The sequence below is a fragment of the Anas platyrhynchos genome, chromosome 3 (assembly GCF_047663525.1).
Source record: "Anas platyrhynchos isolate ZD024472 breed Pekin duck chromosome 3, IASCAAS_PekinDuck_T2T, whole genome shotgun sequence".
Classification (NCBI taxonomy): Eukaryota; Metazoa; Chordata; class Aves; order Anseriformes; family Anatidae; genus Anas; species Anas platyrhynchos.
Window position 1 is genome coordinate 49,604,487 of NC_092589.1, and position 26,338 is coordinate 49,630,824.

The 26,338-nt window shown below is 38.1% G+C and overlaps 1 protein-coding gene across 3 annotated transcripts in view; it reads left to right on the forward strand.

Annotated features, from left to right (window-relative positions):
• PRKN (parkin RBR E3 ubiquitin protein ligase) overlaps positions 1-26,338 on the forward strand; it is a 765,547-nt gene that overhangs the window by 247,398 nt on the left and 491,811 nt on the right. The window lies entirely within an intron of this gene.

The following is a 26,338-nucleotide window of genomic DNA, read 5'->3' on the forward strand; positions in this document are numbered from 1 at the left end:
GCCTCCAGCACCGCAAGAGCATCTGTATTGATACTCTCAGACATGGAGCTCTGTAAGCATTTAGCAACTGAACTAGACAAAACTAAGACAAGTACAACAATGAACTTACTTTCCCATGACCTAATTCTGCTTTGCTGTGTCAGAAAACTAAATGTCTACAAATTTACTCTTCCTTTAGAAAAAAATAAAAATATTCCTCACATTTCTCTGCTTTCATTTAGCTGCATTTTTAAGTGGGAAATTAGTCAGTGTAAAGATTTTTTTCCCATGGCATCTTTGTACAAATCATTCATGGATTAATTATAAAATAATCTAATGAATTAAATGTACTTTAGATCTATGGTATTGTAAATCAATAGTTTGAGGAGGGCACTGTTGAATTTGCATTGTGTAATTTGGTCCTTTTTATTCCAGAGTTATCCAAATCTTATTCTAAAAACAAGTGATCAGAGTATGTACACCAACCTCTCTTAAATATCTTGAAATATTAATGCACCATTTAAAGGTGGTGACATGGTTCTTAGTGTAGTTCTTTAGACAGACATTCATATGAATAAGATTCATATTGCTGTACAAGAAAAAGCAATAAATTATTTCATTAAAACCAACGTATTGTTTCAGTAGGCACTTTTAAGTAACTATTTAGGTTACTATAGTATTTTCAGATTTGGTGCTCTTAGAGTTTACTTTTGTATTAGGATTAAGCCACTTTTGATGGAAATGAAAATGCATTATGCTGTATATTGTGATTTGGTCTACATTTGATTCAGAGTTTTTAAAATGCATTGTTTTACAAACTTTTAAATATGAAATGCAAAATCAATTTGAGGATCAATCTATATCCTGAAAAGGAAAGGAACTAATTTACTTATTTTAGAAAAGCGGAACAAAGTACTAACTCAGCAATAATGTACTAGTCCTGATTTTGACAAATACTTTCTGGGAAGCATGGCTGCATTTGTCTTCATTACACACTGGGTGAGTATACTGTATGTACAATTCAGTTGAAACTGAGCAGAAATCACTGTGATGGAGTATTTAGAAGACTGATAAATAAGGCAAATTTTAAACTTTAAAAGAAAACTTTAGAGAGTCCATGCATTAACTACTCATTTTGGTTATCTCCAGCACATTGTTAATAATTAGCACCATGCAGTCGTTACATATACAAAACAATTTAACTGTTAGAACATATATCCTAAATTTTCTGTCAGTATACAATACCGTGGAGCTGAGGCTTATGTGCCTTGTAATCACCAAAATTGAGATGATCAGGCCTGAAATCTCTTTGTCAAAAGATTCTGGAACTAAATAGACTTGTTTTCCTTCCTCTCCATCTTTCTTACACACACTTGATGTTTTTATACAATTTGTTCACTTAACAAAAGGGACATCCCTTACTGCTTACTCTTCCTGGGTATTCCATACCTGCAAGATGTTCTGCCCATTTGCAGTATCATGTGGCTCTTTGTTTTGTTTTGCAACCTTTTGTCCCTTAGATGCTTCCTGTGCACAACTATACACATCTTTATCCCTTTGGTGATCACATTGATATAATATATTTAACACAAATTGCTTATACATTGTTCCTGAATGTGTCATTACAATGTTACAATATGTTTTTCAGAGGTAAGAATATTTTAAGTATGTGCATCTGAAGTAGGAAAATCCAGGTGTGTACTAAGATAAGACTATGACCATAAGTTCTTCATATACTCTTTTCATATAGCGCAGTGACATTACATTTCATTTTAAATCAATCTCACTGAATATTTGCTCTGGACTGAATGATAACTTCAATGAAGTTTTTAATGAGTTTCCAAACTCATTGGCAAATGTTGCATTGCAGAAATTCTCAAACTGTGATCCATGTTTGGAGCTCTGAAATCCAGAATGATATTTATTGGTGACCAATGGAGATAATGGTCGTGGTGATCTAGCTACACTTACTCATTTTCAGCTGCTAATACATACTAAAATTCTATCTGTATATATGTTAAATTTTGCCTCTTGATTAGCTGCTGTATTTTATTTGTGAATGCTATATTACTATGTTTGAATGTAAGGGCATATAAGTCCCAAAGAAAATGCTTCCAGTTAAAAATTATTCATAACATCATAATGTTTCTGAAACAATACTCTGTATTTGATGCACAGCATGGAAGAGGTTTTGTGGATACTAGTCACATCTCAGACAGAAAAGAGCTGTTCTACGAGATCAAACCAATTGTCTATCTCAATCTAGTTCTCCTCCTTTTTCAATACTTACCTGTTTTGTATCCAAAAGAAAGCAAGTTTCCATATTATATAATGTTATATTTAGAGGAGTATTTCTTTTTGTAAGTAATAACCCCTGTCTGATTATCCTTCATGTCTACGATCTGGATAAATTGACAAGAACAATAATAGCGTTCCTTTTAATTTGACCTTCTTTGAAACAATACTTCCTAAACAATCTCCAATGTCAATTCATGGATTATAATTGGAGAACAGAGGGAGTTTTCACCCCACCAATTAACTGTTGCTAATTTTGTCAAAAATTCCTTTAAAATAGCCATGCTTAAGAAAAGTATTCTAGTTACTCTGCTTCCAGTAGTGTTATAAAAATTTGCCATTACAAAGTCCTTGGAAGTTTGTTCATACGTGTATTGCATCTCCTGATGGGTTATTAACCCTTGACAGCTCACTGCTGCAATACTGCCCAAGTTTGCTATATAAAAATTGATATCCCCTCTTCACCTTCGAGCAACAGCCAAAAGTGAATTTATAAGACATTAGCATAATGGAACCTTTTCAATAAAATGATAAATTGAGTCCATTTCAGAAAACAGAACACACAGTTGATAATTTATTGCTGTCAGTGCCATGCTGGAGACCTCATTCGTATCATATGCTTTTAACACTGATGAGAATGGTGCCATTTTCCCACACCTTGCATGTCTGTGAAATTCATTTGAGAGGAGAAATGTTCTTTTCTAATGGAGCCAAAAGCACTTCTGGGAATGCTCATCCTTACATGACATAATTATCTCTCATGAACGTGTCTAATTACTTTATTGTTTTTAAAGGCCCTTCCATGTTAATTGAAGCTGATAACATTTTCAATCTCCCCTGTGTCAGGGGGCAGGGTGGGAACACTGCTGTGTCCTTGGAATGTATTTTTTTTTTTTTTTTACGGGTGACAGCATAGATGGACTTTATTCTGCAAATGCAGAACTTGCTTCTTTATGTCATCAGCTGGAGGTGACATTTGTGGGTCAAAAATGTTCTGTGTTTATTAAACAAAATTATGCATGTTGTGTTTTCCCAAACAATTGCTGGCATGAATCAATTACTGATGCTACAGGGAAAAATAGGAAAATAGCACTTCAAAAACACCTTTCCTGTGTGGAAACACAGCAATAGAGATGCAGTATGATTATTTTTTAACAGAAAGAGTCCAATTATGAGGCACACGTGAAAAAATGCTTTGTTTAAATGTGATTGAGAAACAGTAGTTTCCACTACTGTGAGGCTTAGTGTTTGCATGACATGGTTTCTGTGACAAACTCTTTCTGCTCAAAATGACATGAGACATACTCTTCTCTCAAATCACATGCTTGTGTTTCATTAATGTCATTGGGAGTTCTGTGCACACAGCAAGGAAACACGGAGAACAGGCCTATTAGAACAGCTTGATCTACAGAAATTAATTACATGGAACAGATAGTTTAATAAATTCTGTTGATACTAGAAGGTTAAAAATAGCCATACAGTACTTACCCTGCTCTCTCTTTATAAAGAAAAATAGCTTCAATGGTACTAAATTCAAACTTCTGTGAAAGAAAAAGATCATTGAATTTGGCAGAAGACAATTCTCTCTCTCTCTCTTTTCTTTAAAAAGAAAATAATGGTTGTGGCAGAATAATGGGCAGTTCATTCAAAAGATTTAATTCTTATTCACAGAAAAGCAGAATAAAACTCAGTGCAATCTCTTGCATTGCTTTGCCAAAAAGTCTTTACAGTATTGTCCTCAGCTTTTTCTACAGTGAAGGTTTCACATTTCCATTGCTTTCTGGATAATTATTGTTGGAGATGCTAAGACCTGCACGTCCACACAGGCTCCTTTTCAGAGGCAGAGGCTGCCAACTCTGAATCCAAGAGGATTTCAGATGTGTTTTGTCTTTTTTTTTTTTTTTTTTTTTTTGAGAATACCTGATCACAAGACCTGAAATTCTATCAATTTTATGTAGATTTCCAAAAACTGTATTTTTTCCCCACTCCAAGCTATGTAGAACCCTGTGATTAAACCTTGCTTGTGCTTATGCATTCTTCTTGTACTTCTGCTTGAGGGTAGGAAGGTTCTTCAAGGTTGTACTTACCTGCTCAATGGTAGAAAGGCTCTGCAGGAGGATCTGGATAGGCTGCACCAATGGGCTGAGTTGAACTGTATGAAGTTCAGCAAAGCCAAGTGCTGGGTCCTGCACCTGGGGTGCAATAACCCCAAGCAGAGCCACAGGCTGGGAGATGAGTGGTTGGAAAGCTGCCAGGCAGAGAAGGACCTGGAAGTATAGGCTGATAGTCAGCTGAATATGAGCCAGCAGTGTGCTCAGGTGGCCAAGAAGGCCAACGGCATCCTGGCTTGCATAAGAAGCAGTGTGACCAGCAGGGCTAGGGAGGTGATCGTCCCCCTGTACTCGGCTCTGGTGAGGCCGCACCTCGAGTACTGTGTTCAGTTTTGGGTCCCTTGCACAAGAAGGACATCGAGGTGCTTGAGCGAGTCCAGAGAAGGGCGACGAAGCTCGTGAGGGGTCTGGAGAACAAGTCTTATGAGGAGCAGCTGAGGGAGCTGGGCTCGTTCAGCCTGGAGAAAAGGAGGCTCAAGGGCGACCTTATCTCTCTTTATAAGTAGATTAAAGGGGGCTGTAGTGAGGTGGGGGTTGGTCTATTCTCCCATGTGCCTGGTGACAGGATGAGGGGGAATGGGCTTAAGTTGCGCCAGGGGTGTTTTAGGTTGGATCTTAGGAAGAACTTCTTTACTGAGAGGGTTGTGAGGCATTAGAATGGGCTGCCCAGGGAAGTGGTGGAGTCACCATCCCCAGAGGTCTTTAAAAGATGTTTAGATGTTGAACTTAGTGATATGGTTTAGTGGAGGACTTGTTAGTGTTAGGTCAGAGGTTGGACTGGGTGATCTTGAGGTCTCTTCAAACCTAGAAAATTCTGTGATTCTTGTACTGCCTGCATTATGCCTACCAACTAAGATTATTACCTCTGTGAAACAGAATGGAGATCCATCCTTGCAAACAACCGTTGCCTTATGTAGTTATTAAATATTTTCTATATGCTTCTGTACATTGATATTCTATGGGACCTATTAGCATTGGTTAGACTTTAATTTTAAGAGAAAACTGGACTGTGGTGAGGGCACTCGTGATCATATTGTGATCAAACTGAGAAAAAAAAATAATGAAGAAATGTTTTTTTCCTTCATTTACCTTCCACTTATTAGACAGAACGATACAGTGGCCTACAGAAATACTCCTATTTGGAGTATTTCTGAACTGGATTATATCTGCTGTAGCATCATATTTTGAGAACTGCTATGTTGGAATCACAGTTTCTTTAATGAGGTATCAAGGGTCTGGAAGTTGCTATTTAATGTTTAGCCTTAATATTCTAAACTAGCATTTTTTCGAATACTAGTTCAAAAAAGCATTAATTTTTGTTTTCACTGATACACCTGAAACTGTATCCTATAAACTTGTCTGTACCTTTGCCATCTATGTGGGTGTTCAGTGTGATGTTTTTGACCTTGAGATCATGTCAGGTTCTGATTTAGCAGTTATATCCATCTGTTTCTATAACTGGTATTTGCAGCTGAATGCTTCAGATTTGCCGTTGGCAGTCCCTCTACCTGCAATGCTTTCTGCATTTCTGTATTATATTACTTGTAACTAAACTTACACTTTATATGCAAGCCCATCTGGTCCACAGATTTGTAAATATATATATACATATATATAATATATATTTTATATATATATTGTATATTCTTATATTTTAGCTACCCTCCCACTCAGCAAAATGAAGATTAAGAAATCAAAAGTGGCAGCTGAATCCTTGAGCAAAGTGTCCCAAGGAACTCCAAGAGCCAAAATATTTGCTGAGCAGTAGTGTTCTCTGTCCAAGCTTCTATAATGCCCTACTGGTGCAACAGTCAGTTTTATGGCTCTTGGCATTTCCCCGTCAAAAGACAGGGAGAACAAAAAAAAGAAGAAACTTATGGTTGTGGGGATGAGGGCTTGGAGTATAGGGTGGGCTGGGGGCAACAGCAGGTTATCATTCTGTTGAGTCTGTTCACTATGTACTATGTTCACTGGTGTTCAGCTTCATGTAACACTGCACCAGTTATCAAGGATTTTATGATGAAACTCCCTGTCCTGGTTTCCAGTGCTGGGTGACATTATTTTATTGTGTATTTGCTATGAAAATGGTTTAGCCAACATTTTAACACAGATCACAGAATCACAGAACCACAGAACGGTTGAGGTTGGAAGGGACCTCTGGAGATCATCTGGATCTCCTGCCAAGTGGGAACACCTGGTACATGTTGCACATGAGATCAAAAGTTCACTTGACCATCCAAAGTATCTGAAGCTCTGATTCCTCTTTTACTTCACCATTCTTCTTTCTTTATCTTTGCCACACAACAACAAAATACTCAGTATCATAGAATCACAGAATCATAGAATATCCTGAGATGGAAGGGACCCATAAGGATCATCAAGTCCAACTCTTGACACCGCACAGGTCTACCCAAAAGTTTAGACCATGTGACTAAGTGCATAGTCCAATCACTTTTTAAATACAGACAGGTTTGGTGAAGTGACTACTTCACTGGGGAGCCTGTTCCACTGTGCAACCACCCTCTCGATGAGGAACCTCTTCCTGATATCAAGCCTAAAATTCCCCTGCCTCAGCTTAACACCATTCCTGCGGGACCTATTACTGGTATTTACAAAGAATGGATCACCTGCGTCTCCACTCCCCCTCACGAGGATGTTGTAGAACACGATGAGGACACCCTCAGCTTCCTCTTCTCCAGGCTGAACAGGCCAAGTTACCTCAGCTACTCCTTATATGTTTTCCCCTCTAGGCCCTTCACCATCTTATTCACCCTCCTCTGGACACTCTCCAACAGTTTCATGTCCTTTTTATACTGTGGTGCCCAGAACTGCACACAGTACTCAAGGTGAGGCCGCACCAGCGCAGAGTAGAGCGGGACAATCACATCCCTCGACTGACTAGCAATGCCGTGCTTGATGCATCCCAGGATACGGCTGGCCCTCCTGGCTGCCAGGGCACACTGCTGGCTCATATTCAACTTGCTGTCTACCACGACCCCCAGATCCCTCTCTGTGGGGTTGCTCTCCAGCGTCTTGTTGCCCAGTCTGTACATAAAGCCAGGGCTGCCCTGTCCCAGGTGCAGGACCCGGCACTTGCTTTTGTTAAACCTCATGTGGTTGATGATCACCCAGCTCTCCAATCTGTTCAGTACATATAACTGGAAGAAAACTCCACCTGGCTACCAACAATCAGTTTGTTTCTGGTTCAAAGCTACACCACTTGGCATCAGAATTTTTATCTACTGTAACCATTCTCAGCCTTCACTTTTTTTTTTTTTTTTTTGAAGTAGCTGAAGCAAACGTTGATAAAATCAGAGCTGTAGATAGGGCCAGCTGAGGACCCTGATTAACATTGTCAGGGACTTCTCCTAAGAAGATTTTAGTTTCCTGAAAAGAATGTTGTGCTTATGCTAATAATAATGCAATAAATAGCAAAATCTCCACTATCTTCAGTCGTACAAGGGGAAGACCTGAATTCAAGATTTCATGCATATTAGTGATTCTGGATATTTTAATTTTACATCTCAAGTTACCCAATTTGTTGTGGATTACTATAGCTTTCTTGTACTGGTTTCTAAACCATGCTGTAACATTGTCCACAGTGATTTTTAACTTGATAGGAACATAACACTGGTCATAGCTGAGCTGATCTTCGGCCTATCTTGAGCCATGTCTTCTTTAAAACCTCAACCATTATGAAACAGAGATGGCAAATTTTTTGTTTCAAACAGAAATGTTACCTGTCTTCCACATTCTGTTTCTTAAGCTGTAATAGGGACTTTTCAGGTGTACTTAATTAAGCAGTAGGAATGTGAAAAAATACATTTTATTTCTGCCATACAGGCAAAAAAGTAGAGCACCTTTTGAATAGGCAGCAGAAAGGTGATTTTCAGTCTCCCAGTCACTATGCATTTGACCAGCAACTGGAGATACATGAAATAGCTTCATTAAGTATTGCCATCTGTATCAATAGCTTTCATTCTGCCACTTCTCCTTGATCTCTTTCTATATCTCATTTTACTATCCCCATTCTCCTCTAGACCTCTGAAGTCCGGGTACTGAAATCTCTTTCTTTGGCTGAATGGCTTTCTATTTTTTCATTCAGTATTTTTAATCATTCATGTTGTCAAGAACGTATCCTATTCTCAGAAAAGAAAATTTCAATGGATGATGTGATTAAAACGCCTGAAACTGAGTTACATCTATTTCTGAGATATTTATTGGTCTATCATGTCAGTCAGATCTCCAGACTACAGGAAGCTTCTCATCTGTTATCAATATACCATTAATATGGTGGAACTACAGGCTTGATTACATCCTGCACAAGTACACAGTAGTTCAAGAATCTGAGTCATGGACTAGAGAAGAAGAGATAATAGCCCAACTATTTCCTGGAGTATTTGGATCCTTCACTGAATAACACATGAGAATCCACTAGAAATCAAATGGTTTCTGATGAAGGCATCTTAAATGAAATCTTGTTTCTTTAGAGGCTGCAGGAATGTCTTCTGTATTATGATGTGTCTTGGGAAACTTGCAATTTAGCACTAGAGAGGACATCCCACAGTGCATAGGTTTGTACAAGTGTCAAAAGAGTCATATGGAAATTAAAAAGAAAATATAGAAAAATAGTAATAATAATAAAAAAGCTGTCTTACATTCTCGTGAGATGGGAGAAAGGGAACAGACTTCTTTTGTAGAGAGTAAGAGGTATGAGGTACATCTCAAGCTGAATGTACAAAAGCATTTCTGTTTAATTTCAACAAAGCCATCCTCCAAAATCAATTGCTTTAATTGATTAGTGACAGGAACAACTGTGAGTTAAGCTGGCAGCACTCAGTCAGTATTGTGCTAAGCGGGAAGGTAACCACTTGGTAAAGCCCTGTAGGCATACTGTAGGAGTATTGCCTCAAAAGTTCCTGGGGTGGGAATGCTAATGCGGAGCAGGGGGGGTCCTAAACTGATAGTTTGAAGACAGGTAGTAGGACTCAGTTAAACTAATCTTAATTTAATCTTTAACTAATCTGGAGAAGAGAGTTGCCGTGCATTTTAGTATCTAAAACACAATGAACAATTAATACTAATATCACATTTAAATGTATTGGACATTTAGTATCAAAAATACATAACAATTGATAAACCACAGAACACATGGATAAATGAACCATACAGTATATTGGTAATTTTTCTTACTGCATAGTCCTGCAGGACCTACATATTATTGCAGCATTACTTGATCATAATTTTGCATTTAGGGAAAAAAGGGTAATCAATGAGTTATAGCAACAGATATCTACTTACATTCTTATAAACTTCTTATAAACTTAATCTTGGGTGATTTTAAGCATGTAAACATTAGCTTAATTCCTTTTGATAGAGAAGCAATGATCCCTCTGTACAATAAAGTGTGTTTTCCCATTTATGTAAATGATCAAGTCAACAGGTATTCTGGCTGGAGACCCCCAAAGTTTCTCCTCAAAGTGCAATGTGGAACAGTTAAGAGCTGAAGCTCAAAGCTGTCACAGGTAGAATCACATATCTTGACAAAGCAAGAGATCTCATGATATGTACGTGGCATTACCTCACTGGGGGGAATTTTCAGCTGAGTTCCAGGGATAGGATTAGTCTGTATCACTCGTTCAAAGACTGACAAAATATTTTCTATGCTTTCTGTGCTTCTAGTAACAGACATAGATGATCAACAGGCTGTATGTATAAATGTCTCAGTGAGGATTACTATAGTTCTATTTTTCTGTGCATTTAACTTTATTGCGATGAACGTTCTGGCTCTCAGCTAACCCATGGATGGAATTCTGTCAGTTAACTCAGAACTAGAGGTGCTTTGAAATAAAAGGTCTTAGGGCTTCATTACAATGCACTATGTCTCTCTGTTTAGCTGTCTTTCCTTCTTTTCCTGAAATACTTTGTTCTGTGTTTTCCTTCTTCAATAGGAGGAAGTTAGCTCTTTGCATGTGTAGAAACTGAATACTGTAATATATTTATTTTAAATAGCTGTCATTTACTGCTTATTGCCTAAATATGTAGGTTTTAACACCCTGAAAGGCCTACGTGCCTTCTTCCCAGCCCCTTTTGCTGAATAGCTTAAAGAAATAAGGAAACCTCTTTATATTGTTTTGTATTCAAAACTGTCTTATCAAATATCTAACATTGCTGTTTAGAGCATATATGGACACAGTATGTAAAACTGAGATTACTTTTTTTTTTTTTCTTTCAAAATCTATTCCTACTCTTCACAGTACTGTCCTAGTGCTATATTATGTGAAAGTGATGCACTGATCATGCCATTATATTGTGGCAATGCATCATGGTAAAGTGCCTTTTTTATACAAAGATTTCCATTTTTATGGACAGGTCTTTAAGAGAGAGGTTGTCAACTAATATAAATCTTGTTGCTTCTTTAGAAGCAACTAAGGATCTTCCTAAAAATACTACTTTTAATGAAACAATAAGTTATCCATGTCATTAAATAGCAAGTTTTATAAACTAAGCAGTTCCATTTTGAAGTATTTGTAGTGGTATTTTCTCTCTATAGTGAAAAATGTTTTATTAACTGAATTACAGATACATCTTTCTTGAGCTGTTTCCCTGCTCCCTATTATTTTTTAGAGAAGTAAAGCCTCTTTAAAATTCCTGTTCAGTGAGAGACTCAGACTTAAGAGTATGACATGCAGGGCATTAAGAATGAAAAGGAATAGCACAGATCAATCAAAAAGGCAGCTTCCATGATACAGTTACTGTGTGAAATTCTGGAACACTGAAATATTCTTTATAATAAAAGCACTGGCAAGTTATTTAGTATATTAATAGACACTCTTATATCCACTAGACATTTACTTTTCTGCTTGAATAATGACGTAGTGCTTATTAAGGAAAAGGCAAGAACATGCAGCGTTAGCTGTAGTCATGAGTCAGATAAGCAGTTACTCGTCATATTTTTCTTTATTTAAATATACAATGGCTATATGCAGTATATCTAAGAAAGAATAGCTTTGACTTGGAGAGCTCTCTTCTCTTAAATAGACCACCAGTTACAAATAAAAATATTATTAAAACATTTTGGTATTGTGGGTTTGCCCGTTGTATCCAGAAATTCTGAAGATCTGTGTCAGTGTTGTTGGCACAGACATATACATGTATAACACCATCTGCGTAAATGATATGATTTCTGCATGTGTCTCTATCGCTGGTGGATATCCTTTCAATCAAAGCCTGAAATCAGACTGACACTGCAGTATAAATACTAAGGCATAGAAAATTAAGGTGGCTTCCAAATAGGGATGGTATGCAAAGAGAAAGAAGTTTTGTTAAACTCTATATATCTTTTAGTTTATAATTAAATAATGCTGTTTCTTGTATGTTCAATCAGCCAGGCTAGGAACTCTCTTCTTTCGTCCCTAAAACATGAAAGGTTTGACAAACAAGTTACTCAGTTTGTCCCCTAATAAATAAACTAACTAACTAAATAAAAAAATAAAGGATGATGTAACAGGGGATTTATAAGCTTTTTGGTTATAAGCACAATTCCTCCTGGGCTATGTCCCCAAATATTAGAACAACATGTATCTTGCAATCCAATCCATAGCTTCCTGAGTGCTACTTGGGGTCATCTCATAGGAAGCAGTATTTCCTATTAATCTCTATACAAGGTGTATCTCAAATACTTTTCCAAAGATGCATTTTGTTTGTTTGTTTTTGTTGTTGTTGTTGTTGGTTGTTTTAGTTAACAAGTAACTGAATAGCTTATATTATCAGTTACATGTTATTAAAACTTAATATATATATATTACTATATATAATGTATTTAAACCCTTCAGTTTTTATACCTTTTATCACTGACACATAGAAGAATGTGTCCCAAACTTTTATCAAGTCATACTTTTGATTTAAAGTCCAATGCTTATTTTTTGCATAACATCTGCATTAAATATGATTGTTTCTGTTCAATTTTCTTTACAATTTTATTTACAGTATATTTTATGTAAGCAATATTTTGAACTAATTGCTATTGGTTTAGAATTTTAAGTTTTCTGAAAATTGTTACATTGCCTGTCAGCGACTGGATTTCTTTTAGTAACTGCTGTTTAGAGTGTTTTTCAAGGTCTATATTAGGTTCTGCAGTCATTCATTACAGTATTTTTACTAGTTTATAGATATATTATATATTGTAGGACTGTTTTTAAAATGAAAAACTCAGAAAATCTGCATAGTATTTGAACATGTAACTCTTTAAAACATATATATGTGAAATGTATATGTAAATGTACAAGCGGAGATCAGTAACAAGTGGTGTTCCTCAAGAGTTGGTATTGGGACTATGCTGTTTAACATCTTTGTGGGTGACATGGACAGTGAAATTGAGTGCAACCTCAGTGAGTTTGCCAATGACATCAAGCTGTGTGGTTCAGTTGACAAGCTGGAGGGAAGGGATGCCATCCAGTGGGACCTTGGCAAGCTTGAAAGGTAGGCCTTTGTGAACCTCATGAGATTCAACAAGGCCAAGTGCAAAGTCCTGCATCTGAGTCAGGGCAATCCCAAGCATAAATAAAGGCTAGGCAGAGAATAGATTGGTAACAGCCCTGATGAGAGGGACCTAGGGACCTGGGTTGATGAGAAGCTCAACACAAGCCAGCAAGGTGCTCTTGCAGCCCAGAGAGCCAATTGCACTGCATCAAAGTAAGCATGGCCAGCAGGTTGAGGGAGGAGGTGATTCTTCCCCTCTGCACTTGTGAGATCACACCTGGAGTACTGTGTTTAGCTCTGGGACCCCCAGCACAAGAAGGACGTGGAAGAATTAGAATGAGTCCAGAGGAGGGCCATGTGAATGATCAAGGCTGGAGCACCTCTCCTATGAAGAGAGGCTGAGGGACTTGGAGTTGTTCAGCCTGGAAAAGAGAAAGCTCTAAGGAGACCTTAGAACAGCCTTCTGGTACCTAAAGGGGGCCTACAAGAAAGCAAGAGAGAGGACTCTTTGTCAGGGAATATAGTGATAGAATAAGGAGTAATGGCATTAAACTAAAAGACAGTAGAGTGAGATTAGAATTAAGAATAAATTCTTTACTCTGAGTGTGGTGAGGCACTGTAACAGGTTGCTCAGAGAAGCTGTGGATGTCCTATCGCTGGAAGTGCTTAAGGCCAGGTTGGATGGGGTTTGAGCAACCTGGTGTAGTGGGAGGTGTCCCTGCCCATGGCAGAGCAATTGAAATTAGATTATCTTTAAGGTCCCTTCCAGCCCAAACCATTATAGGGTTCTATAATTCTATAAAAGTAACTGTAAGGCAGTTTTAAAGAATAGGTACAAAGTTCGTGGAACTAATTTTTTATTTTAATGTATGTTGCAGTCCAGTTCCTTTTTATAGCTTTTTTTTTTTTTTCCTCAAGTTTTGAATAATGGTATTTATCATGTATAATTTATGCAATGATTTTCCTTACCTAGTAGTTGATAAATGTGACTTTATACATGCTTATTATTATTTCTTTTTTTCTTTTATTTTCTATAAAAAAAAAGCTTTACACTTTAAATTTTTAACACTTTTAAGTTCATATGAAGGTAAATGTGAGTGTGTCTGTATGTGTGTAACAACAGTTTTCATCTGGAAATCAATTGTGTATACCTCTGTTTCCCACTTTTTTTGGTGGTTGTGACTCAGTCTCTGAAGCAAGAAGTTGGTGAAGAGGGAAAACAGAATTGTAGCTTGTCCTACAACCTCAAAATGTAGATTTCACTTAATTCCATTTAGAGAAATGTCCTTTTCATCTGTTTCTGCACATTATCACTCTGAATGTGACCAATAATTTTGCTTGCAATTTGAAGCATGCAACTCTTTGCATTTATAAATTCTACATGTACATCATATACATTTTTATCCATGAAAACCATCTGCTCTTTACAAATAATCTTGTTTGGCAAATTCATTTTCTTGCAACACATAAATGTTGGGAGTTTGGGTTATTTTAAGATTTTTGAGTTTACTATCTTCCTATTCTCTGTCACTACCAATATTCAGATAGTAGAAATGCTTTACAGATGCTTATTTTTAAAGTGGAAGGGTGCTGGTGACAAGTGACTTGGGTTGAAGTTAATTTGCATGATCTTTATTATAATAATTGTCTTGAAGTATCTTATTCCTAACATGAATTTAAAGAAAGGCCTCTTCTGAATAGCGCTCTTTAATTATGCTGAGATGTTCTATGGCTTGATGCTATGCAAAACCTCACTTTACCTTATTTCCCTTGTGGTAAAAAAAAAAATAATTTATATTATGTGGAAGTAAGATAATTGCATTCAAACTTGGAGCTCCTTGGCAATGTAACTATCCATACAGTCCCTATATAAAGTCATATACTCCTCTCTTCAACACTTTTCTGCAAATGAGGTCATATTCTTCATCATACTTCATCTACATCATTCTTACTAAATACATGTGCACCTATGAATGAGATTGATAATTAAGATGAAAGCATTTCTTCTCCAAAATTCAAATGGCTTGATTTAATTTTTAGCTCATCAAAGGCAGGTAAATTTGTAACATGCTATTTCTCATGATCTCTCTGGTCAAACCCTCACTTACTGATATACAGTATATAGCAGCCCTTATGAAATGGCAAACACTTCCTTACACTTTTTAACAAATACAGTGTGGCATCCTTATTAAAAATTGCCAATACTTCTGTTCTACATTGCGCTGGTCCAAGCCTTATCTTTTCATAGTTCATCTCTGATACAATGCGGCAAATTAGCTTTATGTATTCTGTCAGGGAGAATATTCCTTAATATTCCTTTCCCGCATCATTCTTCTTTTATTGTGTGCCTTTTTTTCAGAGTTAGAATGTAAGTGATTCTTCATTGTTAATTTCCTTTACTATTTTTATCTCTTTGATCGAGTCTCTGGCTCTCATCTCCAACACTCAACTTCACTACTTATGCACAAAATATCTCTTTGATAGTATGTCTGTTACTCTATCATCTTGTTCAAAACCAGCAAACCACAGTGCTACCATCTGAGTATTATTCTACATTATGGAGGGAGCTTTTTTGACTAGCAAATTCCCATGGTCATAGTACTCCTGCTACTGCTACTTCCCAAACTTTTTCATACATCCATATATAGCTATGACATTTTCTGACCTGTTTTTTCCTGGCCGTATCTCTTCACATGTATGACTTCAATATTTTAGTTTTGTTAAGTTAATACAATCATTGCTGCAACGAATGTCAACAACATCCTGGGCTGCATTAGGAAGAACGTTGTCAGCAGATCAAAGAAGTCATTCCCTCTACATAGTGAGACACATTTGGAGTGCTGTGTCCAGTTTTGGGCTCCCCAGTACAAGAGAAATGTGAACATATGGGAGCAAGTCCAGTGAAGGGCTACAAAAATGCTTAAATGCTTGAAGCATCTGACATACAAGGTGGGGCTGGGAAGGCTGGGACTCTCCAGTCTGAACAAGGGAAGGCTCAGGGGAATATTATCAAGATGTCTAAAAGCTGGGGGGGATGAAGTGAAGAAGATGAAGCCAGGGTCTTCTCAGTGGTGCTAAGAGAATTGACAAGAGAGAACAGGCACAAATTTGCTGACCACTGGTACAAGTTGCCAAGAGAGTTTATGAAGTCTCTGTTCCATTCAAAACCCACCTGGACACACATCTGAGCAACCTGCTGCAGCTGACCTTGCTCTTAGCAGTGGGATTAGACTAGACTAGACTAGAGGTACTTCGCCACCTCAGAAATTCTGTGATTCCTTTGTACTCTGGGCTTCTGAGACTGTCTAGTCTTATTTATCTCTTTTTTTACCTCTTATTATCTCTTTTCTAGTACTGTGTGTTTAGGGATGGATCACTTTTGTTGTATGTGTCATTAGACAGGGACAGTGGGAGGCAGCAGACTTCACTCCTATTTTCATTACTTTCATGCCTTTTTACCATCCCCATGCTATTCTTCTTCCTGACTTTCTCTCTGTTATTCATTTTCTATCCATCTGCTAAGCGCTCTGATTTCATCTCTTTACTGTCAACCTCTACAAAGTCGCACACTTATTACAAGGACATGGACACACAATATGATAGAATGCAGCACAAAGTTGCCTAGTGTAGTGCTAACCCAGACAAATCTGCATGACCCAATATAGGGCTGTGGAGAATTACAAGCTCAGATCTAGAAAATGTTTACCAATATTAGAATAGCATTACATCTATATTCAAAAGTTCCATTAATACCAGCTTTAAGGTGTTGCCTTAAGCTTGTTTTTCGGTGTGTTTGAGAACCTAAACCAGTAAATTCTATGCTGATCTTCTGTAGATTTAGTGACTTGGAGGTGTCTTTGCCATACTCCATTGTAGGTCTTTCAATAATGCAGTTGTTACTACCAATCTGTGCAAGCAAAACCATAACACAGAATATTAGTATTTCAGTTCTTCATCAATGCAACATTCCTTTTGCTGGAATGAAAGACATTTTCTCATATATTTATGCTTAAAAGACAGCAAAGTCCAAGGAAGGTTTATTTTACCTTGACCAGGTCCCTTGTCTTCTGATGTTGCTAGTTTTCTGTTCTTCAAATATAAACTACTTGTCTTCACTTTCATGACCTTTCACAGACTATATCCATTGTACATCTCAATCTCAGTGAGTGGTTGGGAGCTGAGTCTGTTATTGACAAATCTTAGATGCCAGTCTGTAGTGTTTTCTTTGTTAGATTTTTATCAAGTTCCTCATCTTTCCTTTTGCTATTGGGAGAAAATAGATTTTTACAAAGTCAGCTTATCATTCTCTTTCAGTTTTTCTCTTTAAAAGTATTAGCCATGGAACCCATGAAGAACTTGCCAAGTGCTGGGTCGCTGGTACACCGAGGTGGCATAGAATTTTTCCCTGATAAAAAGTTGCATAGAAAATTAAAAATTGAATGTTCAGTTGAATTAATTTATTGCAAAGCTGTAAAGTAATTTACAGCAATGAAAAACTTAGGACCGCTTATGAATATTGGTGTTTAACTGTCATGGACCTTATTTGTCATAAGGCTGTACAAACTGACTCCTAGGTAGAGCACCATTAACATTTCCCTACTTTTGTGTAGTCTGTTGTGCAACTGTAGATTAAATATGGATTTCTTGAATCTTCCCAAAAGTAGCAGATATTTCAAAAATTTTCTGGTTTCTTCTGAAAATGGACATAGGACAGTAGAATCATCAGTTCATATAAACATATGAAACTTCAACGAAGTATTAATTCCCATCTTTTCTAACTATAACTAAGGTATACTAAATTTTTCAGTAATACTTTTGAATCCAAAAAAGTGCATGTGGAATACTAATTCCACTAATGTGGAATACAAATACAAGACTACTCGTTCTGCATGCACCAGCATCCACATAGGCCATTATTATTAGGTTATTTGGAATATATTTCTTTATATCAGGTGAAATCTCTTCGAAAATGTCTCAGAAAAAATAAAAAGGTATGCAAAATAATATTTGCTTATAAAAGAAAGCTTTTGAAAAGTAAAATATCAAAAAATTAAGAATAGAATGAAATATCATACTCTTTTGAATGCCCAAGAGATCAGAACCAAATAAAAAGACTGACATATAAGCAAAAGAGCAGAAAATGAAAAGTACTTTTGAAATTACGTTGGTATTGTTATGATCATAATCAAGATGAGGAAACGATACTTTAAAGAATGATATTACCTACATTAAATATTACAGTGGTAGAAACATTCCTCAGAAAATGAAGGTGCAGTGCAGAACACTATATATAAAGTTTATAAAGCTTCAGATGACAGCTTGAAATTCAAAAACAGGCAAGGGAATTCAAAGAAAATACTTCAAGGTTTATAATCTAGTAATTTAAATTTATAATAATTGTACAAAGGCCTGTTGTCTTTTAATTGCTTAAATATCTGCTACAGCAGAGCAAAAGACCATAAGTAACCATGGGTACCTGTGGATAACAGCAAGTGCATAAATATCTAAACTTTAAAAAATGACGTTTTGAAAGTCATTTGATAAAGACGTGTGGGACAGGATTTTTTCATGTGCAGGGAACACAGAATGCCTTCAACAGGGCATGATCTGCTTTGCAGAGAAGGTGTTATCCTTTTGAGTAGGACTGTCCTTTGACCTTCCGGTGGCAGCCTGGAAGTCAAATCAGGTTGGAGCAGTGAAACTATAACTACACACCCAAGGTTCAGTCCTTCTGAAGGGATGCAGCAGGACAGTGAAATGTAGTAACAGATTACTTCCATCTCTTTCTTACATGAAAGGATGACAGTGACTACACAAGCTCAGATGAAAGATTTATTTAGGACAGTATTTTGTTGGTAGTCTACAGATTCTGCCAGTACCTTGTATAAAAGCAAATCATGGTAATGGTATCTTCTAGGATACTTATCTTAGTCTTGGTCACCTTCTCTATGCCTCTTAGCCTCTTATGATTTTGTAGATCTCTATGATACTCTCCTTTAACTTTTTTTTGGGGGGGTTATAAAGTCATAGTCTTCTTTAGAGATTGGTATGGATGCTATTGATTATCCACTCCCTCTTTTGTTGTATCTTTTCAGTTCTACTGTATCCTCCTCTGAAATAGAATGGGTAGAACTGCAAATGCTTTTGAAAATGGAGCATACCATGGAATTTGTGGTGGCATTTGTACAGCACTGTTTTCTACTCTTTCTATTTTTCTTTCACTAATAAGTCCTAGCATTCAATTTACTTTTTTTGATTGCTACTGAGCATTGAGCTGACATTTTTGTAGAACTATCTATTATAAACATAAGATCTTGTTTCTATGTGGTAATAAGTAGTCAAGCCCACTATTGTATGTGTGAAATTATTTTTCCCACGTACATTGCCTTACATTTATCTACAATGAATTTCATTTTTCATTTTATTACTAGACATCCTGCATTCTTCAATTTTATTTATTTATTTATTTTTATTTTTCTATTTTTTTCCAATTGGCCTTCATTTTTTCTACCCTGAATACCAGCAAGCTTTGTCATTTCACTGTTCATTTCTCCTATTCTAATGGTGAACACAGTCCTAAAACAATTTCCTCGGTGCTATACTGAGAAAACTGACCATTTAGTCCTGACCTTTGTTTCCTGTGTTTTAACCAGTTATTTGGCTACCTGGGATTTTCATTTATTTATTTATTTATTTATTTGTTTGTTTGTTTTTAAATCAATAATAGTGGTATTTCTATTAAAAAATGCTGATATATTTTTTGAATATTTTAGTTCTTTGAATGACTAAATTATCCTCCATAAACTTGCTACCTCACTATTTATTCAATGTCACTTTTTATACATATGTATATATGCACACTATAATTACTGGTTCAGATATTGGGGAAAAAAAAACAACAAAAAAACAAAAAACAAGGAGGGTAACAAAGTATTCTTTTATGGTAAAGATTGAAAGAGAAAGCCTACAAAACCTTTTCCCTCCTCCATCCCAAATTTTAGAAATTTGAAATAGATTTAAAAAAAAAAAAAAATAATAGAAGACTCCTGTTTTTGTTTGTTTGTTTGTTTGTTTGTTTTTAAGCATAAATTTTTAATTGCAAGAGAAGGAGCCTAGAAGTTAAATGCCCCCCTATTTTATTTTTCAAGTACTTCCAATATTCCGTCTCTTACACAGGCATTATATACACACTTTTCAGCCAAATTCCAACTCTTCTTAATATCCTCTCTTATTTTCCTTTGTAGTCCTTTTTACACTGACAAGTCCATTTCTTTTTTTTTTTTTTCCAAAACAATTGTGTCTTCCATATACTTTAGTTATCTGAGATCCATAGACATTTTCAATATCATATTTGAGTCTCAAGAAAAAGATATTTTTTTCAAGGTTCAGTCTTCTTAATATTGTTATCTATACTGCAGAAATACTGTAACTATTTGTCACATTTGCAGACAAAAAATTAGTTCTTGTCCACAGTATCACCAAATAGGATTCATGTCACCAGCTTTTATAGGTCTGCAATATAGGTATCTGTAGATATCTGAAATATCTGTACCAGACCTAGGTGTCCTAAATCCTCACAACAGAGAGAAACAGACTATTTTAGGCACAATGTATGTGATATATTTATATATTCATATACCTACTTTAGAATGAATCGAAACAAACCCTAAAAGCGCCAATTCTTCTCAGTTTTTATGAAAAAAATGGTTTGACCAGTTTTTATGAATCTGTCAAATAAATACCATTCTCATGGTCTAAATTAGACAGACATCATAGAGAATATTCTCATTATCAACATGTAGCTATGTGTCCTGTGAAATCTTTACAGGTAATGATGGACAGTTAAAAAATAAAAGGTTAAAGGTAGAACATATCAGTTGTATGTTTGGAAAGCAAATGAGATATTTTATGTAATCTCTCTCTCTCTGGTGCAGAACTACAACCTGCACACTTTATTTAAATTTAGCTTTATGTGTAAATTTTCACTGCTTTGGGACTACTGGGCATATACTGCAGATGTTTTTCCTCCTACTGTGTTGAATCAAGTGGAATCCTTAAAGAGAAGACAGTTGGAAAAATACTTTTTTTTCACTTCTGAGTCTGTATTTTTCATTATGTGGGTGCAAATTGCTAAAAAGGTCTGAGAGGTCTCTGACAGCCAGTCTACATTTTAGAAATTGCAACTAGTCTAGATGTAAATATAATGGAATCTGAAACAATGTTAGCTTTGTGCAATTTTCAATCTGTTGAAAGACTTTCCCGTAGTTGTGTCCTCTTTTAAATAGTTGAGTTAAAGAAAAGAATCAGTAATCATTATCATCTATATGAAAATGTGCTTCAAATGAAAACAGTAGGTTAGCTCCTAATATCCCTATTCAAATTTTATTCACTTAAACAGTCATATGGATGATAATGGGTGTTTTGACTGATTAGAGAATTCAGAATGAGATCTATAGTGATTATGACTAATGTTTTCTGATTAACCAGTCATGCATATAAAAATAATTGGTCTATACTATCACTAACATGTGTAAAGCTCCCACAGCATTAATAGGACAGAAAAAAAAGGAGGTAATTCAGGTCCTAAGGAGCTTAAAAATCTAAATGTGGAGAAAGTACAAAACACTGGGATGCATATCAGAGAATGCTACTTTTGTATAAAAACAGTAAAGGGAGAGAACAGTGTTAATACTTTATCTGAATAGTGTTTGTGATGAAATTAGCTTTGAAGAGGTAGAAGAGAGAGAGGGTGTCTCATTGGGATGAAAAGACAGGTCCATCCACAGATCACAAATGAGCAGCCTTTTGCATTTATTTATTTATTTATTTATTGACCAGTAAGAGCTTCATAATTAAATTAACTTGACAGAGAAAGCCACTAAGCATCTTACCAAGATGGTATCCTGCAATAAATGGGCCCCTCGCTACAAGAAGGACATTGAGGTGCTTGAGCGGGTCCAAAGAAGGGCGACGAAGCTGGTGAGGGGCCTGGAGAGCAAGTCCTATGAGGAGCGGCTGAAGGAGCTGGGCTTGTTCAGCCTAGAGAAGAGGAGGCTCAGGGGTGACCTTATTGCTCTGTATAAGTACATTAAAGGAGGCTGTAGAGAGGTGGGGGTTGGCCTGTTCTCCCACGTGCCTGGTGACAGGACGAGGGGGAATGGGCTAAAGTTACGCCAGGGGAGTTTTAGGTTAGATGTTAGGAAGAATTTCTTTACTGAAAGGGTTGTTAGGCACTGGAACGGGCTGCCCAGGGAGGTGGTGGAGTCACCATCCCTGGAAGTCTTCAAAAGACGTTTAGATGTAGAGCTTAGGGATATGGTTTAGTGGGGACTGTTAGTGTTAGGTCAGAGGTTGGACTCGATGATCTTGAGGTCTCTTCCAACCTAGAAATTCTGTGTGTGTGTGTTCTGTGTGTGTGAAATGGCATTGTCTTCTGATATTTGAAAGTGAAAACAGCAAAATAGGGATTGTTTTCTGAATTCTTGCTAAATTTTAGGTTTTACATCAACAACGTTGGTTTGTCATATATTTACATTATACATATATGTATATGCACATATATATAATCACACATTCTGCATAAGTAATCTCACAGGCAAACCAAAGCTACTGGAGCTTCACAAATTTCCACTTGGCAAAAAAGTGCAGGATGGAACATCCTACACTATGAGGGTGTCTATGAGGCTGGATAAATATCAGAACAGGTTGCCCAGAGAAGTTGTGGATTCCCCATCCCTGGGGGTGTCTTAGAATGCAAAACTATCATGACAAATGGGAAATTTACACTGAGAAAAACACAATGCTTCTCAGAAGGGTCTGGTACAGCATATTGCACTTGGCTAGCAGTATACAGCACAGATAGAGAATTGGTTAAAACCAATGAAGTAGACAAGGGTTTGGAGGTTCATTTTAGATTACAAACCAAATTAGAAAAAAAAAGAAAAAAGAAGTATAACCTTGTATAACGTTTAATATGCATTAAAAACAAACAAACAAACAAACAAAAAAGGACAAAGAAAAAAGAAATAACCCTACTGTTCTCAGCAGTTGGAATATTGTGACAAGACTGGGGAGCTACACCTAAAGCCCTTTAAAGAAAACTCCAAGAGAAATGTTTTGAAATCTAAAGATTATTGCATATACGAAAAGAATGACCATATTGGGTTTTAATAGCACAACAAGTAGAAAACTAATATAAAAAACTTCTGCAAAGAGAAAGAAAATAAATTGTTTTATATATCCTTGGTGGCAGGTAGAGGAAGTAATAGTGTAGTTTCAGCACAGAAAATTAAAACTAAAAATAATATCTTCTTAATGATAAAGATATTGATTGCAATATTAGAGCACAACACCTCAGTAAAGACATTGTGAATTTTCTATGACTGCAGCTGGGAGATTCTTGGGAATCCAGAAAAGAGATATTCCCATATTTTCCTTGAAAGATTCAGTCAAGTATTCTCACCAAATACAGAGAACAATTTAGGTAGACCAGTGTAGCCAAGCAGCTGTTGAAATGATTTTTGCTATGTTGGAACACGTTATCAGAAAAAATTACTGATGCAGATGGAAATGAATCATTTGCCTGCTAATTTATCTCTTCTGAATAAAATGAAAGACAAAAATGTTATGCACTTCTAAGTTAGATTTCTCTTAAGTTTGACATATTGGAGATGATTTCTTAAAAGGCAGCCTATGATCATGTGGTGAAAAATACATTTGTACCTATGAAAAACTCAGCTTTAGCTCTGGTCACCAGAGAGAAGAGATCAGTGCCTGCCTCTCTGCTTCCTGTCATGAGGAAGTTGCAGGCCACACTGAGGTCTCCCCTCAGTCTCCACTTCTTGAGGCTGAACAATCCAAGTGACTTCGTCAGCTCCTTGACATTTCATCCTCTAGACCCTTCACCATTTTCATAGCCCCACTTTGGACACTTCCTAATAATTTTATGTCCTTCTTATATTGTGGTGCACACACTACTTGAGGTAAGGCTGCATGAGCACAGAGGAGAGTGGAACAATCACTTCACTCAACCAGCTAGCAGTGCCGTACTTGATGCACCCCAAGGTATGGTTGGCCCTCCTGGCTGCCAGGGCACACTGCTGGCTCGTATTCAAATTGTCAACCAGAACCCCCAGATCCCTTTCTGAGCGATGTCATCTGCAAGCTTACTATACCTTCAAGTCCTGTATCCAATTCATTTACGAAAAACATTAAAGAGAACTGGCCCTAAAATGGAGCCCTGTGGAACCCCACTAGTGACTGGCTGCCAGCCTGATGTAACCCCAATTACTAGAACCCTTTGAACCAAACCCATCAGCCAGTTGTTCAACCATTATTTTATGTATTTATCTAACTATCTAACTGTATGCTGGACATTTGGCCCAGAAGGATACTGTTAGAAACAGTACCAAAAGCTTTGCTGAAATCTGCTAAGATTATGTCGATTGTCTTCTCTGGGTCAACCAGGTCAGTGATCTTGTCATAAAAGGAACTTAAGTTTGTTAAGCATGACTTTCACCTCATGAAACCACATTGGCTGTGACCAATTACTGCAATGTCGTTCAGGTGTTTTTCAAAAACTCACAGAATAATCTCCTCCATAATTTTACCAGACACTGAATTGAGACTGACAGGCCTGTAGTTACCAGGTTCTTCTTTCTTGCCCTTCTTGAAATGGCCTTCTTGGCTATTTGCTGAGGCAATTTGCTCCAGGGCAGATGCGTTCTGCAGCGGAGCGGGGGATCGGGCCAGGCAGGGCTAATTTTTCCAGCATCGAGCCTACTTGAGGGAGCCGCTGGGACCCGGCAGCCCTCGTGAGGGAGGCTGATGAGGCAAAGGCGGAGCCAGCAGCACCCCCTCCCCAGCCGTTCAAAACCTGCCCCTAGGGAGCGCGGCGACCATGGCGTGGCGCGGCAGTTCGCGCAGGCAGGGCGAGCAGGCAGGGCAGAGTGCTCCCCCCCCCGCCCATACGAACACCTCCTTAACAACAGCCATTAGCTAGGCGATAATGGTCTCCACCAGGCATGGTGCGCTCTCCAGAAAGTCAGTACACACCCAGACCAACTACCCGTTAAAAAATGCAGCAGTTCAGGTCACCAGATGCAAGGAGTGTCTGAGCCTGTTGCTGCCACCAGCGGGAGGCAGAGTAACTGTGTGCGTGAGGTGCAAGCAGGTGGATGACCTGGTCTGCATGGTGGCAGAACTCAAGGAGGGGGTGGAGAGGTTGAGGGCTATTAGGGAATGCGAGCAGGAGATAGACTGGTGGAGCAACTCCCTGCCAGGCCTGAAGGGAAGCCACGGGGATGAGAAACCCCAAATAGTGGTGGACCTCCTGCCCTGTCGCTGTCGGGCAGAGGGAGGGTTCCTTGGAGGTAAAGAGGAATGGAAACAGGTTCCTGCTCGACCTCGCAGGTGAGCAATCCATGAGGCTCCTGGAATGCACTGATAACTTCTTCATCCAAGTGATACAGGAGACAAGGAGAAGTGCTCTGCTGAGCCTCCTTCTCAGGAACGAGGACGGGCTTATTGGGAATGTGAAGGTCAAATGCTGGCTTGCCTGCAGTGACCAAAAAATGGTGGATTTAAAGATCCTTAGGGCTGTGAGGAGGGGACAAACACTGCGGTAAACAATTTTCACAAAGTGTCATGAGTGCTTGTTTGAGTTTAAAAAATTTTATGCAAAGCATTGTGGTATAACTGTGGTTTGTTGAAAGGGGCAGCAGCGGCCTCCCCCACGTGTCCAAAGGCAGCCCCCGAGGAGCGTGAGCAGCCAGGAACAGCGACTGGGTGCAGTATGGCAGTTTGATGGAAGGAGGGAGGGAGGAAGACTCATGGAGCCACTCCCTGCCTGCCCTGAGACAGCTGGCAGGCAGACAGGACGCATGATTGGACGACTCCATATTGTTCCCGGAGACATAAAGGAGGGCATCTGGACACCCACACCGTGTCTCTCTGAGGCTACTGGACACTTGGAGTGTGATTTGGGATGTTCATGAACCTTTCTGCTGCCAGCAGGCCAAAAGAGGTGAACTTTCTCTTCTAGGCAGCACTGGGCAAACCGCACCTAGAGCACAGTGCCCAGTTCTGGGCCCCCCAGCATGAGAGAGACATGGAGAGACTGAAGGAGTCCAAGGCAGAGCCACCAAGATACCGCAGGAGCACCTCTCCTGCCCAGAGAGGCTGTGAGAGCTGGGGCTGTTCAGCCTGGAGAAGAGGAAGCTCAGGAGGGATGATGTGGAGTTGCCCAAGCCCTCTGAGGAGGGCAGGCCCCCAGCCAGGCCTGTATCCATTGAAACCGTTCCAACCCTTCCAGCCGAGGCTGGGGCCAAGACCCCTCTGCCGGGTGCAGCAGCCTGGGCAGGGTCACGCTGCCTTAGTGCCAGGGAGAGCCCCCAGGGACCCTCCGCAAGGGCCAGGCCTGGGCTTTCTACAGATCTGCCCCCAGCCTGGCAGCAGGTGGCGGGGTGAGGGCC